We start from the raw sequence: 12,306 nt of genomic DNA on the forward strand, positions 1-12,306 counted from the left end.
TGGCTCTAGTTGAGGATAAGGCTAGAGTACAAAACTAGAGTACAAAGAAACCCTTCATATTCCTCAACCATGTGCCTACATGGGTTATGTCCTAGTTCAACCATTGACAAGTAGAACACCCTTTATCGGAGTAGGAATGACTCGGGATTTCACGTATAATAGTATGGCTATGTCAGTTATTGCGTATTCTAACCATGTTGGGTACCTACTACTATTGGAGAAATTCTATGAAGTTTAGGTGGTGGTATGAGATGCTATCTAGACATTACATGATTAGAATTTTAAGATATTAGTGTGTGAGTCACTAGGTCTTCTTCAATACCATTATTTGAATGTCCTTAAGTGTTGAATGTCTCTTAATGAATTAAGGAGGATAATGTCTTAAGTTGGAAAGTTTTTTATTGAATAAGTACTTTTGTAGAGTAGTTTAAGGATGGCTTATTAAGGTATGAAGAAGCATGGGAATGTCCACTTCATGTCTTACCTAGGGAGTCTTAAGAATAACTCTAGATAGGGAAAGTAAATTGATAAAGTAGACATAATCTAAACCTAGGTAGTCTTAAGGATTATATTGGTAAGCTTGGAAAGGGTGTATGGGTGGTCTCTTTTGAAGTACTTAAGTTAGTATTTTTATAACCTTTGGGAGGATAATGTCATATTATATATATACTCTTATGTGAAGTGACAATAACCTTAACTTAGGTAGTCTAATTGATATTTTTGGTGCGTGTAAAGGTATTGTATGTGTGGTCGCTTCATAACTCACTCAAGTGAGGCTTCGAATCAGTTTTGGTAGAAAGACCTCATGTTTATGTATGTTGATATATTCTTGATGATATATATGATGTGTGAATTTCATTTCGAGTTACAATGAAGTCACTGTACTGCTCACTGTAATGTTACTGTATTTTATAATTTCATATAATTTAGATATTTCTTGGAATGTGTTCTAAATGTGATGTTTGGTGTTTAAATGTGATCCATATACTTATAGTATGAAGTTTTATTAAAAAAGAGCATGTTTCTCATAAATGTGCATTTCTAAAGATTTTATGCATTATGCCATAATTGGTACATACTTTGTACTAATTCCATCCATTTTGTCTATATCTAAAGGTGTAGGTGCAAGGTCGTCTTGAAATAAAGTTCGGAATCTAGACTCTTTTAAGCAAAGTTGATGTATGTCCTCACTTGACTTGAGTACATAACTATCTTTACACTTCTATAATTCAAAGTAATGTAATAGAATAAGTATTTCTATAATTGAATTGTATGGGCCGTGTCCCAAGTATTCTTGAGTCTACAATAGGCATATCTTGAGACTTAGTATTTTGTAAGAATTTAAAATGAAAGATGTTTTAAGATATTTCATGTGAAAATTTTTAATTCCGCACTACTTTTCATACATGTATGCAATGAATGATGTCAAAGTTCTTGTACAAGACCTCCGAGAGGTCAAGTGCGCCTTGTTGCACTCTCATAGTGCCATACCTCCTAGGGTATGCTCTCGGGGTGTGACACTGTGGTCAACACAATGGATTGTAGGTCGGGGTGTAGTAGTTTGGCACCTAGTCGATTGCCTAGTTGTTAAGTTAGGTAGTTAATTAGTTCGTTAGTTAGGTTATTAATTATGGGTTAAGGGGTGGTTAATTTAGTTATTTTGGGGACTATATACATACTAACCCTCATTAAACTAACCTAACACCCCATGTTTTCCCAAATCCAATTCTCTCCAACTTCTCTCCATTTTATCTCTCTATTCAAAGACACCACTGAAGACTAAGATTCAAGAATCACTAGGGCTTCAAGACTTCATCTTTTATCCATAAAACACTAAGGAATCCTAAGGTATGAAAGATATGCCTCATGGGATCTCTTTCCCCAAGAGGCTGTTCAAAAATTGGTTCTAATGAAGTCAAAAACACGGGTTTTCTTTGAATTACAAAATTGATTTTTCAAATTGTTTTTATGTTGGTTTACTTTGATTTTTATTTATAGAATATGATTGAATATTGTTTAATTATTGTATTTATTAGTCTTTTACCTAGTTCTATGGAAGAATTCATTATTGAACCCTTTTCCCCTAACCCTAGGTTATGAATTAAGGTTGAATTGATTAGTAATGATAATATTGACTTAGTTTTTGTATATATTAAAAATATATGATGTGTTAAGTTGATTGATGTATAAATATGTTTATATTGATGGTAAGATCTTGAAGGAGGCATATGAAGCCTATGTGGTAAGACTTTGTGATCTAGAGTTCTTCACTTCAATGATAATGGCTTATACATGATAATGGTATTCAATTGAACTATTATATTGATTAGATTAAGAAGATGACGATATTAATATAATGATGAAATGTCTTGACTATTTTACTTGTGAGATCTTGTTAAAGATATGATGATACAAGGTTGAATATGTATCACTTCTGTGCCTTACTATGATATAATTATGATGTATTTATCTCACAAATAAAGTGTTGTTATGAAAGGAAATTCTCATGCTATACCTAATGAGCTAATGACATGGTTATACAATGGTTTTGGTCTCCTATCTCCTATAATAACATATGATGATTAAGAAAGGCTTACGACATTTCAAAAAAGGACTTTAGCTTAGAACCGAGTGAACTTGACAATGAGAAGTGTTGACTCCCCATAGAAGGGAGATTCACCATGTTTTCTCATAAGATGAGGACTCAATTGCTAATGGGCATGTAGAGTCTTTAAGACATATCTCCTAGTTACTTTACTATGTAGCCTCCATAGGAATACTAGCTATTGGATCCACCTAAAATGCTATGTTCATGTTCTCGTTCTACCTTGGCAAGTAGACACCTTCTTTCGGTATAGGGTTTCATGACACCGTATTCCGTGTTTATCTCACATGGTTTATTATCGATTAAGGATATTGTTCCTGAAAGTAAAATGAAAGTAATAAAGTGAACACTCATTAGGGTGACTTAAAGGATTATATTTCGTGTATCTAAGGGTATGGGACTCTACTTAAACATGGAACAAGTTGACCTTGAGGGAATTCCTAGGATTTTTTTCTTATGTACTTATGATACGGATGAAATGTATATGATGACTTTACATGTTGATGATCCTATATGATGTTACTTTCATTGATGAACATGTTATTGGCCGAAATTGATATATCTAATGAAGAACATGCATGATTGAATATATATGGAATGTAGAAATTGCTTATGATCCTTTGTTTGATTTACTTGATTATGTGGGGTTATGGGGCTTCACATAAGCATTGCACTTGTAGGCTTGGGAAGGGATTGTGATTAAGGGTCTTATATTCTATGATTTTATGAACTCTTGTACATAAACTGTTTCTATGACATGATGTGGGAGTTATTATGTTTATATGATCTTAATATGATGCCATTCATGTTGATATGACCTGAAGTTGATAATATCTATGTTGACTTGACTTTATGATGATCTTGGTCTTGTGTTGAATATGGACTTATCTTAAGTGATGTTATGTCTATTGTCTTGTATATGTTCTTAATTGTGCATAAAGGCTTCTAAAAGTGACTTAGCATGGTTTGGAACTGAATTTCCTTTTAAGAATGATTTCAATGATTTCACTTGCATATGTTTCCATACTTAGTACATGTGGTTGTACTAGCCCATATTCTTTCCCTTTTCCCAAACAATGTACGTTAGGGTCATTGAAGTTTAGAAGGACACTTTGCAACAAGGATTAGACTATTTCCCCAAGTATTGGTAGGTCCCCAATATTCAGGGATGTTACCTTTTCACTATTCTAGATATGCAGTTGTTATGTCTAGACGCTATTTCATTCCTCTATATTAAGACTATTGATGTAGGCGTATATGTGGCTCTTCTGTATTGAAGTATGTGTTATGTACAAATGTTGTAAGACTCTTTAGATGATTTAATATGAGATAATTTTTATTGTACTATTTCTTATGTGTACGTTATGTTGTCTAAACGAGAAGCCTATGTAAGATTCACTAAGTGAGGAGTCTACGTAAACTCCATATATGATATGTGAGAGGTGTATGTATACCTCATCATTTAAAAAAATCATTATCCGATTATTTGACCTACGATATGTTATGACAAATGTTAAGCCCTTGTCAAAGTCTTCTCCGAGGACGACGCCACCTGTTACGTCTAGGAGTTGCTACAAGGTCGTGACAAAAAGTTGAGAACAAAAGAAGTTGCACCAGTCAAAGTCCTTATGAGGAATCAATTTGTTGAATAAGCAACTTGGGAAGCTGAGGAGGTTATGAAGAAGAGATATCCAATTCTCTTTGAATCAAAGAGAATGCAAATCGCAGTACTAAATTCTCTTCTTAGCACTTTATATGACTATGTGTAAGCATGTTATTACTTGATTTTGTTTGTTGAGTGCTGAAATGATGTTGTGAACACCTAATTTTTGACCAAAGCATAAATATTGTACACCAATTTTAATAATTAAATATTATTATTTCAAAAGCTTATATAAAAGTAAATTAAGAAATAAATTATAAACTACCACAAGTTATAAGCTCATTTATATTTAAAGTTTAATAATAAAAAATAATAAAAAGAAGTTGTGAATTTAAGGTATTTATTTTAATTCTTCAACTTTTATCTAGCTTTAAAATAGTAATAGTATATATTATGAAAAAGTAGGGGGGGGGGGGGGGGGGGAAGAGTCCTAAAATTTCCAAATTGCTAACCTTTTATCATAATTATCCCCAACTTTCTTAACCTATTTCCTAAATATTCTCATTCCATCTGTTTTATTTTTATTCTTATTTTGATTGTTCTTTCTCTACTTGCATAATCTTTTTTCTAAAAAGTAAATGAATAATTGAAAAATAAAAAATTAACATCACATGTTTTCCAATCTTCTTCTTTATATTTTTTTATCATTATTTTATTTTATTTTTATTTATTACTTGTTGTTTTACTAAAATTATTATTCTCATTTATTTATTTAAATTAATTTCTCCCTTTATCTCAACACTAAAGTTCTCAAATAAATTTCAAATTAAATCCAAGTCCTACTCCACCACTTTCCTTTTAATTAGCTCCATACTCACAACCCAATGCTATTATAAAAACACACGAAGTAGAAAAAAGGAGGACCACAGAAATAGAGACTGAGATACACAAATACATAGATTAAAAAAAAAAAGCAAGAGCAAAAGCAAAGAGAAGAAAAGTGAGGTTTTTCTTTTGAAAATTAAGTTTAGCATTCGAGGTTTCGTTAGTGATTCCATATTCGTGGATCTTAAAATTTAGCTTTCTAAACTTTGGAAATCAATAAATTTGTAGGTCATTCGTCATTGTTTAGTAAAAAATAATTTAAAGGTGCGTTTTTAGCTTAGCCTATTTATATTATTGAAATTTCTTTACATATAAACTATATGTTTGATCCATTTCATAGAATCATCAAAAAATGTATCCCATGAATTTCTGATTTCTTCTTAAACATTTTCATGTTTTTGTTTTTAGATTCATATTTTTTTTATGTAATTTAAGAAGACATAAGTATGTTTCGTTTGTGGTAATAAGATGTTAATTCCACGTACTGATAGCGTGCTCATTATTTAAATTTTTTGTATATTGATTATTAATCTATCTGATAAGGAGATAATAGTTTATTGTAGATTTGTTAAATTAGGATAGATAATAACTTTCATTGATTAGTGATTTAAAAATAAAAGATCACTGTAGATTATTATTTGAAAAACTAATAATAATATTTTGTCTTTAGAATAATCATAAGATGACTATCACTTTCATTCGAATTATTAAGGTATATAATTAAGAGGATATATGCATATTAGTTAGAGATTTATGAAAATAAATAATAAATAATTAGGAAAATTTAAAACAAAATAAAAAAGAGCAAGCATAAAATAGAAGAAATAATAATAATAAATAAATAAATAAAATGAGAAGAAAAATGGAATATAAAATGAATATAATAAAGGTGCAAAGGAAAACGTGGAAAAAGAAGAAACGAAAAATACAATAAAATAAAAAAAATTCTAAAAATAGTCCTAGTATACTTAGAATTTCTTGTTAAAATTAATTATAAGTTTCATAAAATATTATCTCCTAATTTAAGTATAACTAATAAACAAAATTAAAATTATTCAAAATCTAAAAATCTCATTCTACAGAAATCATAATTCCTAACAACTAAATACGCTTATGTATTCTGTTCATAATTAAAAATACAAATCTACATGAAAAAAGCAAACGAAAAGAAAATTCAAATTTTCAAGTTTTAAATTAGTGGACACACACAAAAAAGTAAGATAGTTTCAAATAACTTTAGAACATATTTGAGAATAAATAATATTTTTTATTATTAAGTTAATAATATAATATCCAATAATTAAGTCAATTCATACTAATGTTAATAAAGCGGCCGTTCTAGAACCACGGAAATTGAGGGGTTCCTAAAACCTTCCCCTCTGTCAACAGAATTCCTTACCCAAATTTCTAATTCGCAGACTAATAAAAATAGAGACAAATTTCCTTTTGATTAGAGTATTAGAATAAAAAGGTGACTTGGAACACCAAAACTCAATTCCAAGTGGCGACTTTGAATAATAAAATTATCACTTTTCAAAATTTCACTTTAATTGGAAAAAACTCTTTTCTTTCAAATCAGTACTAAAAAAATTTAGGAAAAAAAGACGTGACAGATGGCTACTCCGCAAGGATAACCAAAATCCGATCTTATTAATTTGGACTTATATATGACTTATACTTATTTATTTAAATTTTTGATATTGTATTTGTAGGATTAATATGTTAATTATTTACTTATTTACTATTTTATATTGTTTGAACTACATGTAAATTGTCTTCTCCCGCGCATCTCTTTGAGTCTTCAATAATAATAATATGGGAATTATGACGGTGCACCCCACTTCTGTCAAGATAGCCAGTGGATCTTCGGTCCATAGAGAAGGACTTTTAATCACACATATTTAGGATAGGGAGCACCCATGCACAAAGATGGAAAGCACTGCAACCAGTGTGTTGCTACTCCTTAACTTGAGTTGCCCGCTCGTTTTAAAGTCAGTCTAGATACTTCTCTCCTCAAGTTTTGGTCACTTCCGGGGACACCACAAGAAGTAATTGTTGACACCCAATTTTGGCCTAACATTTTAAAAATTCGTTATTTTGAAGTTTTATTTATTTAGCTTAAAATAGTTTTTTTAATATAGTTTAAGGAAGTTTATCAATAACTATCTTCATTTATTAAAATTTAGGATTTTTGTTAGTTATTTTTTTAAAAAAATTGCATTTCACATGTCATTATTTGCATTCATTATTTATTTTAAAATTCCATTTTATTTGTTAAATTTGTTAATATTTATGTAAATTTAGCATAATCTAAAATTTAGTCAAATACAAAAAAAAATGGGAATTCTATTGCAATAATTTTGGGCCATAATACTAAGCCCATAACTTAGGCCCATAATTTTTTGATGTGGATAATATTTTGTGGCTAGATGATGAAAAAAAAAGGGAGAGAACACCCTAAACTCTATCCACTCTTCTTCTCCCTCTCAAAATCGGAGGCCCTCCTCTCTTCCTCCCTCTTCTCTTCTCCCTTCCCTCTCCCTTTTTTCCTATCCAGCCGCCTCTTCTCTTCTCCCTTCCCCTTCCCTTTCTCCCTTCTCTCACTGCATTTTTCCTCTCCAGCCGTCTCTTCTATTCTCCCTTCCCCCTCCCTTTCTCAATTCTCTCCCTTCATCCTCTCCTCTCTCCTCTCTACAACCGCCCCCTCTTCTTCTCCAGTGGAGGAGTAGCAGCGCAAGAACGCCGCCTCTACTCCCTTTTCTAGTGGACCGCAGCTGCGAGGAGAGCAATAGCAGCCGGACAGCGAGCCTCCATCACTAGCAGCAGCTCCAGCTGGCGACAAGAGTTCGACGACATAGCGGCAACAACTTGGGTGAGTGACCAAGCAGTGTCGCCCTCTCCCTCGCCTTCTCTCTCGATCGAGTATGAATGATACCAACGGCATTCTAGAAAAATCTATTAGCAACGAACTCTAGCAAGGCAGTTAGCCGGGCAACAATTGCGGAACTCCGGTGAGCCTCTTTCATTCTTTGCCTTTATACATATTTGATTCAATATTTTGGTTGCCAAATGATTTTATGTACTGTTAGTTTCGTTTTTATTTCAACATTTTTGGATGGTTCTTTTTTATCTATTTTACTTTTTTTTAGTTCTGTTTATAAGGTTAACTTGATTGTTTTATGCTCCTTTTAGCTGATTTAGTAATTGACATCATATAATTTATTTATCTTATAGTGTGGAGTAATAATTATTAGTTCTTCACTTACATTATTTCATTTTGGTGACTTCTTGGCATTTTTTTTTATATATTTATTGAAGAAGTTTTCATTTTATGTGAATCTCATTTGGTATTAATAATTGAATTGGCATTGTAAACTTGAAATCCATTTATTTATTTCATTATATTATATATGCATTTTGGTTCATTTACTTAGTGTTATCGTGTTTGTCATATTTTTTGTTATATTTTTTATTTATTTGAACTAATATCATGATAATTTTTAATTTTAATTTATTTTTAGAAAAAGAGAACAATAAAAAGTTTCCAACAATCTATGCTAACATTTGTTATCATTATTTAGTTACTATGTTGATGTTTTATTACTCTCGAATGGCTACTGTTGTTTTCAACTTGTTACATATATTTAACATATATATTATCTCTTGTTGGTTCCATGTGGTTTTTTTCTTGAAAAGTATTGTTAAAATGGCCAATGAAAAAACTCTTCGTCGGTTTTGGAGGCCTACTCAATATTAAAAGATGGAAATCTAATTTAAGTTCATATATGTTTATTTGTTAAACTGGCCAATGAAAAATCTATATGTCGGATTTAGAGGCCTTTTCCATTTTAAAAGACGAAATTTTTTAGTTTAAGTTCATATAAATTGTTTGTTAAAATTGTTAGAATGGCTATTGAGAAAACTCTCCGTCGGTTTTGGAGGCATTTCCATTTTAAAAGACGGAAATCTAATTTAAGTTTATATATAATTTTAGTCGTTGGAATTGGCCGATGAAGAAATTACCGTCGATTTCCATGGCCTCCCATGTTAATAAGACGGATTTTTATTTTTTTAGTTATTATTTGAGTTATTCATTTTTATTTATATTTAAATTTACTAACTCTTTTAGTAAGTGTCTTTACAAGTATCCCGAGGTGTCTCTCCTTGAAATTATTCGAATTAAGTTCGAATCATACTTTTATTTCATTATTTTGTAAATATTGACGTTAGGCAAACCTTAGACCGATAATTATTATTTTATTTTATTTTATTGTATATATTGTGTGTTTATTATATTCGTACATTATTTTATTTTCCTCCTCAATTTGAAAAAAATGAATTCAGTCGGGAACCACAATTGTGGATTTCAAAGGGTGCCTTACCCCTTCCCTTCGAAATAACTTGAACTTCTTACCTAGAATAGAATTAGTTTCATAGATTAATAATTGGTTTCCTAGTTTTCCTAAAAATTAGGTGGCGACTCCACTTAATCCCTTTGAACTCCGTTTCCTAATATCCTTTTACTCGTTTTAAAATTCTTGTAACTTAAAGCGAGGAATACCATTTGCATATTTCATCATATTCATATTGTGCATTTTTTTCTTATAATCTTTCAAATTATTTGCAGCACTCATCATCCACAAGATTGGAACTACATTTGACCTGATTTCTACTTCGACAGGATATGTAAGCACCACGACGGCTCGATCATATACCTAGTGTGATTATTACTTCTCCTTACAATAAAAACTAGGACAAAATTTTTGAAAATATTTCAAAAATTCACAATAGAGATAGCCAACAAGTTAATATTGAAGATCATTTTGAGATTTGCCAAAATTCTAACTGGGACAAAATTTTGAGAAAGTGCTGCGAAAAGCTTGATAGAAAATGCAAAGATCATGCATCGCGAGTTAATTTATGCATCACTAGTTAATTCATTTATCGAGAGTCAATTCATGAATCACTAGTTAATATTCATGCATCGCGAGTTAATTCATGCATCATTAGTTAACTCATGCATCGCGAGTTAATATTCATTAACCGCGAAAAGATTTCATACCTCGCAGAAAATTTATGCATCGCAAAAAGATTTCATACCTCATAGAAATGTAGGCATTGCAAGAAGATTGCATACCTTGCAGAATTTATGCATTGCGGGAAGATATTCATGCCCCGCAGAAGATCATGCATCGAGAGTCAATTCAGGCATCACAAGTTAATTCATGCATCACGAGTTAATTCATGCATCACGAGTTAATTCATGCATCGCGAGTCAATACTCATGCATAGCAGAAGATCATGCATCGAGAATCAATTCATGCATCGCATATTAATATTCATGCACCGCAAGTTAAAATTCATGCACCGCGAGAAGATTTCATACCTTGCACAAAATTCATGCATCGCGGGAAGATTTTATGCCTCGCAATGTGGGCATTCAAGAAGATTTCATACCTTGAGGGAAGATATTCATGCTCCACAGAAGATCATGCATCGAGAGTCAGTTCATGCATCACGAGTTAATTCATGCATCGCGAGTCAATACTCATGCATAGCAGAAGATCATGCATCGAGAGTCATCGCAGATTAATATTCATGCATCGTGAGTTAAAATTCATGCATCGCGAGAAGATTTCATACCTCGCAGAAATGTATGCATCGTAAGAAGATTTCATACCTTGTAGAATTTATGCATTGCGGAAAGATATTCATACCTTGCGAATTTATGCATTGCGGGAAGATATTCATGCACCACAGAAGATCATGCAGCGAGAGTCAATTCATGCATCACGAGTTAGTTCATGCATTACGAGTTAATTCATGCATCACGAGTAAATACTCATGCATAGCAGAAGATCATGCATCACTAATTAATATTCATGCATCGCGAGTTAATATTCACGCATTGCTAATTAATATTCATGCATTGCGATTTAATATTTATGAATTACGATTTAATATTCATGCATTTCGATTTAATATTCATGCATCGCAGATTAATATTCATGCATCGCGCGTTAATATTTATTCATCTCGAGAAGATTCCGTCCCTCGCAAAAGTTTACATATCGCAAGAAGATTTCATACCTTGCGGAATTTATGCATCGCGAGAGGATTTCATCCCTCGTAAAATTTTATTCATCGCGACAAGATGCAATTCCTTGCACAAGCTTACATATCGCAAGAAGATTTCATACCTTGCGGAATTTATGCATTGCGAGAAGATTTCATCCCTCGCAAAATTTTATGCATCGCGAGAAGATTCAATTTTTCGCAAACGTTTACACATCGCGAGAAGATTTCATCCCTCGCAAAATTTTATGCATTGCAAGAAGATCCCATCCCTCGCAAAATTCTATACATCGCGAGAAGATTTCATCCCTCGCAAAAATTTGCGCATCCCGGGAAGATATTCATGCCCCGCAAGCAATGATGCACTTCCAGAAAAGGAATCGTGCATCTAAAATGAAATATTTATCCCTCAATGTCAACTGACATTAAATGTCGAGGAGAGAAATTAAGTGTCGACATGGTGAAAGACACTGTCTCCCATTTAAATTGCATTTTTAAGCTGACGAGTTTTTTCTCAATCTATGTCAAGAGCATTCGAAAGGATGAATTCCTTCAAAAAAAACAAAAAAAATACAGGTGCAAACTTTTTCAACAAGGACGTAACACATCATAGATCCTTTTGGAGACAAGTCTGGGATTGATTTCCACCACATGCAACTGCACTTCTCTACAAAGGTCATGTGTTAGGCCAATTTTCGTTGTCCACGATTTCTTTCATCAATCATACACAACGAAAGAGACAACTGTTGACACCCAATTTTGACCTAACATTTTAAAAATTCATGATTTTGAAGTTTTATTTATTTAATATCTTAAAATAGTTTTATTAATATAGTTTAAGGAATTTTATCAATAACTATCTTCATTTATTAAAATTTAGGATTTTTGTTAGTTGTTTTTTTAAAAAAAATTGCATTTCACATGTCATTAGTTACGTTCATTATATTATTTTAAAATTCCATTTTATTTGTTAAATTTGTTAATATTTATGTAAATTTCATACAGTCTAAAATTTAGTTAAATACAAAAAAAAATTTAGAAATTCTATTGCAATAATTTTGGGCCACAATACTAAGCCCATAACTTAGGCCTGTAATTTTTTGGTGTGGATATATTTTGTGGCTAGAGCATGAAAAAA

General features: G+C 31.7%; 1 long non-coding RNA gene across 1 annotated transcript; it reads left to right on the top strand.

Annotated features, from left to right (window-relative positions):
- The first annotated feature begins 7,524 nt into the window (after positions 1–7,524).
- On the top strand, positions 7,525–9,984 carry LOC101264249 (uncharacterized). Its single transcript, XR_742976.3, has 2 exons — positions 7,525–8,104; positions 9,721–9,984. It is a non-coding gene; the product is annotated as an uncharacterized lncRNA (long non-coding RNA).
- The last annotated feature ends 2,322 nt before the right edge of the window (positions 9,985–12,306 follow it).

Source organism: Solanum lycopersicum, chromosome 9, assembly GCF_036512215.1.
Source record: "Solanum lycopersicum chromosome 9, SLM_r2.1".
Lineage (NCBI taxonomy): Eukaryota > Viridiplantae > Streptophyta > Magnoliopsida > Solanales > Solanaceae > Solanum > Solanum lycopersicum.